This window comes from Culex pipiens, chromosome 2, assembly GCF_016801865.2.
Source record: "Culex pipiens pallens isolate TS chromosome 2, TS_CPP_V2, whole genome shotgun sequence".
Classification (NCBI taxonomy): Eukaryota; Metazoa; Arthropoda; class Insecta; order Diptera; family Culicidae; genus Culex; species Culex pipiens.
The window spans coordinates 39983119-39988563 of NC_068938.1; the positions used below are offsets into that span (position 1 = coordinate 39983119).

Consider the following 5445-nt stretch of genomic DNA (forward strand, 5'->3'; position numbering starts at 1 on the left):
GTTGCATAAACTACTATTATATTATCTATAAACATTTAAATCAGCTTACAGTTTTTGTTTCATTTAGTCTGGTCAATGAAAATAAAATATTGGGGACAAAATTATTTGTAATGTATGGACCTCGAGCGAAAAACCCATTAATCATGTTAAAAAAAATTACACATTACGATGTTACTCAATCTTGGTTAGATATTGAATTCTTCAGATTCAAAGTTCAATCAACTGAGACTCAGTTTTGATGTTTAAATGCTATGAGAAAAAACTCATTTTTGTAGATCTTTTTTTTTATTTTGACTTTTATAACTTGTTTTAACAATTCAGCAATCTATTGTTTTTGCATTCAAATGAAAGTAAACGAAAACTGAAATACTATTTCACTCAAATGGGGTGAAAATGCAAAGAGGGCAAAAAAGCTTCAACATTTTGTCAACGTTTTTTTGAAGGACAAAAATCTAGCACAACAATGTTAATGGCTCATTGTTTTGCAGAAATGTTCTTGTAGCTGAGAAAAATAGATAAGAAAAAATTCAAATTAATTTAAATCCATAAGTGAATAAACAAACTTTTAATCCGCCATCCAACAACTATCTTAATCGTAGAAAAAATCCCCATCATCAAAGTGGCAACGTCGCCAGCGGTCTTCCCAGTCATCTGGCCGTTCGTCGTCGTCATCGTTGCAAATTTATAATATAGTTAGTGTAGTGAACGCGACCCGACGTCGCGGTCCACGAGAGAAAGTAGAGAAAAAGTTTCAACGATTTTCCGGTGGAGCTTTGCGCACGCGCTCTTTTCCCCCGAACGAAGGGGGACGGGTGTTGGTCGGAGCTTGGGACCCCACGAGCTTTCTTCTTCTTGCGCGCAGTAGTGTTGGGTGGTGCTGGTGAGCGGAAATAGTTTTCACTCGTTGGCACTATTGTTTCCCGACACCGAGTTGAGGAAGCTTTTCTTTTTCTGATATCTTGTTTTTTATCGCTCGACACCAACTTTGGAGCAGTTTTTCCCTCGGCAAACAAAGGGTTAATTTCCCATCGTGATTTTTCTTTGTGTTTTTTTTATTGTTTTAAGCAACGCAAGCGGTAAGCTTCCGAAAAGTTTGAAAATTCATGAAGAGTTGGCTGAATTCAGCTGCTTCCGGGGGGCGCTGATGCAGACAAAGACGAACTTTCGACTGCTTCTTGAACGTAGTGTTGCCTCGGTTTTCCCGACGGTGGAAAATCCGAGGTATCGGATTGGGAGGAAAGGGTAGTTTTAAATATCTACTATGCAGTTGTATACAATCCCCCCTCCTTCATTGGGAGGGGGTGGTGCAGGAAAAATCGATAAATATATATGTGCAGCAACTGGCAACTTGCATTCGACGGTGGTGGCAAATGTTGTTGATGACGACAACTCTTTGACTTCAACGACAACTACCAACGGGGGAAGAAGACCGTCAAAATTAGGTCATCGTGGCAATCATGGAATGGCGGAACTAATGTAAACATCAACGGAGTTCGGTGTTGGGGTAGGGTAAGCCGCTTTTGCAAGCAGTTGTGAGTCCGGAATGGTTTCGAATATTTAATGTGACGGGAAGACACGATTTGTGTGTTATGTAGTGAAGGGGGGGTGCCAGGAAGCTACTCGAGTAATTCATTTTGTGACACGAGATAATTTAAATAAGATGTAGAAATATTGGATGAAGAGGTTCGCCAAGCTATGAGCAATTTAAATCATTTGATAACTGTTAAATCAAGACATTAAATCTATTCCATTTGAAATTGCCTGAAAAAGAATTATTGCATAGGTTATCTACAACTCTTGGCATTTCGAAGTAACTCAATGTATTCAAAAATAAAAAATAAATCAAATAGAACGAATATGAATCATTCCACAATTTATTCAGAATCATTTATTGGCAGAACTCATGATGAAACTGAACCACTCTGCTACTGTTCCGATTGCATCATATTTCATGTCATGTAGAATATCACCTTCTCAACAAATTCCGCATGATAGTAACTTACATCAACTATAAAGTGTTTAGGCATTTTAATTTCATTATTCTCAACACAAAATTGGAAATAGCTGTGGAAATTATAGATGGGTAATTCTCCGCCAACTCACACAGCAGTTGCCCCGACCCCTCTTCGATTTGCGTGAAACTTTGTCTAAAGGGGTATCTTTTGTCCCTGACCACGAATCCAAGGTCCGTTTTTTTTATATCTAATGACGGAGAGGCGGTACGACCCCTTTCATGCGAACATGCGAAAAAAGAGGTGTTTTTCAATAATTTGCAGCCTGAAACGGTGATGAGACAGAAATTAAGTTAAAGGGACTTTATGTACTCAAAATCCGAAAAAACGTATTTTTCATCGAAAAAAACACTAAAAAAGTTTTCAAAACTCTGCCATTTTCCTTCACTCAACTGTAAAAAAATTAAGAACATGTCATTTTAAGGGAAATTTAATGTACTTTTCGACTTTACATTAACCCAGAAGTATCATTTTTCATTTAGATGAAAAATTTTCATTTTACAATTTCGTGTTTTTTTCTTGCATTGCAGGGTTAATTTTTAGAGTGTAACAATGGTCTACAAAGTTATAGAGCAGACAATTACAAAAAATTCGATATATAAACATAAGGGGTTTTCTTATAAACATCACAAGTTATCGTGATTTTACGATTTTTTTTTTTTTTAAAGTTGGTCGTCGTTGATCATGGCCGTTCATCCTCAGCCGTGACAGACACGAATGGCAAAATAAACACAAACAAAACCTTTTTCAAAACTTTTTTGCATAAAATCGCGAGAGCTCATAATGATTACAAACAAACCCCTTATGTTTGTATATCATTTTATTTTTGTAATTGTCTGGGTTACAACTTTGTAGATTATTGTTACACTCTTAAAATTAACCCTGCAAAGTTAGAAAAAATACTAAATTGTAAAATGAAAAATTTTGTTCTCAATGAAAAAATACCCTTCTGGGTTATTTTAGATTTAAAATAAATTTCCCTTAAAATGACATGTTCCAAAAAAATTAACAGTCGAGTAACGGAAAATGGCACAGTTTAAAAAAAAATTAAGGGTTTTTTTAATGAGAAATACGTTTTTTTGGAATTCTGAGTACGCCATCAAATCGGGCGTACAATTTTACATAAAATTCCCTTTGACACCAAATTTCTATCTCATCACCGTTTAAAGCTGCAAATTGTTGAAAAACACCTCTTTTTCGCATGTTCAAAAATGGAAGGGGTCGTACCGTCTCTCCGTCACGAGATATCAAAAAACGGACCTCGGATTCGTGATCAGGGCCAAAAGTTACCCCTTAGGACAAAGTTTCACGCAAATCGAAGAGGGGTCGGGGCAACTTTTCCCACTCACGAAGGTAGAGAATTACCCAAATATATAAAAAAATATATCATAAATGAAGTTTTCCAAGCAGAACACATGTTTTAGTACAAACTCAAACATCAAAAAATAAATAAAAATAAACAATTTTTTAATTTTGTTATGTAAATTGAACTAGTTTTAGTTTAAATACAGGAACCTACAAAGGAGAGCTGAACACGAGAAACCAGTGAAATATGCCACCCGATTGGTCACAAACTCTGCAACTGCAAACCCTTGGCATTTCCAGCAGATTTACGACGCGGCCATTTATACTTCAGTATATCTGCGTAACATTGCTCGTTCGGGCCACACTTTTGCCACATTCCTTACGTAGTGCCAACACCTTCCGAACTCCTTTAAAGGGCTGTTTTGCTGCGTACAAAAACCAATACTCTCCTCCAACTGCACCCACCACCCTCAAAATACCAGACCGGATTCGAAGACATACGACGTCGACTTCTCGTCGTCGGTCAACCAGACCGGGCCGGCAGCCGGTTCACCCTGGCCTGCGTCCCCCCGCAAGCCCCACCAGACTGGATGGGAAGGAAAAATATGAGACTTGAAAGTTGAAACCGCCTAGTTGGTGTTGCGTTACCGCACTCGCTAATACACACTCACATGGTCTGTCACAGTCTGCATCTCGCGTTGCATTGCGCCACTAGCTAGGTTGAGGATTAGTACTTGTACTTGGGGACTAAGCCAAATGATACAAGTTGAACCGGAACTTGGACCTTCATGAAGATTACTGCTAACAAAATTGGAAACTATCACACAAACTTGAACACCCCTACTTCAATCGGATTGCGTACCCCATACTCTACCCGTTCTGTACCGAACTAGAACACCTTCAGCGGCCAGGTCCGTTTACCGACTACGTGTACGTACGCCTTATACCTACAAGACTCGAAGATCGCAGCAAAAAAAAAATCAAGAAGAAGCGAAAACAAACTTCACGCCCGGAATCAAACACTGGGAAGTTCATATTTTGCGCCGTTGTCGCAACCGCAGAGAGCACTCACATACACACACACACGGTCTACCGTAGGAAAGGTCATGATAATCAACTATTCCGGACTGATCGAGGAGAAGGTGGGTGATCTCAGAGGAAGAGGGGGAAGGGTAAAAAAATGCTCGTCCAGGGTGCATTTGCTTGTACTTGTCCGCGCGAGGAGGTCTCCACCGCCACACGGCCGGCAATCCAAGTCGTCGCGTAAAGATCATCGCCGTCATACGGTGCATTCCTACAAGATGCCATGGGGTGTAGGGGAGAGTGGGCCAATTTACGTTGCTAATCTTCGGTACTTTTTCGAAGAAAATAGGAAATTGGGATATTTAAAACTAGATAGGGCAGATGTGTACCCTAATTTTCAAAAAGTATAGTTTATTTCCAAAACAAAGAGATTTTAAGTTAATTTTTAATCGATGCTCTGTGCTCTCTTGTACTAAGCTTGCTGGTTTTCCTATCTAATTAGCATAAGAGAGCAAAGAGGCATCGTAATATTAATTAGCTAGCTTGAAATAGTCGTACATCAACAATTCGGTATATAAGGATAGATCCCCCTGTAAAAAATTACACTGCTTTAAATTGTGATTAAACTTATTTTTTTAAGTTTATGTCCCTCGACTCTGGGAAAAGTCAATATAAAAATTGAAGCTACAAGCAATAGTATTAACATTTGAATGCAAAAAGTTTTTTATAATGCATTTTACAGCTGCCCAGTTGTTTTGCAATGATTACTTTTCAAAATATCTAAGTACTGACGAAATTTTTTTAATAGCAAAAAAAACTTTTTGCGTCTTGGTACAATGGAATCTCACAAAAATTCAAAATATTTTTGATCGATCCCAGACATGCTAAATATGATTTTGAACACAGGAAAATGCTTTTCAAATTGTTGTTAATTAATAAGACTTCTATTTCCATTATAAAAATTTCGAAGTTTTTTGAAAAAAAATTGTTTTGCCCATGCTTTATCGGACCGATTTTTAAGGGGGGCGTCATAAACTTTGAAAAATATTTGCAATGGCCTAACGGCTAAAATTTTAGGATAATTTTAATAATTATTTTAAAAAAA

The 5445-nt window shown here is 37.8% G+C and overlaps 1 long non-coding RNA gene across 1 annotated transcript; it reads right to left on the reverse strand.

Annotated features, from left to right (window-relative positions):
- Positions 1-1891: 1891 nt before the first annotated feature.
- On the reverse strand, positions 1892-4635 carry LOC128093085 (uncharacterized). The gene is made up of 3 exons (XR_008212226.1): positions 4180-4635; positions 3989-4115; positions 1892-3903 (listed from the first exon to the last, which is right to left on the reverse strand). It is a non-coding gene; the product is annotated as an uncharacterized LOC128093085 (long non-coding RNA).
- Positions 4636-5445: the final 810 nt, after the last annotated feature.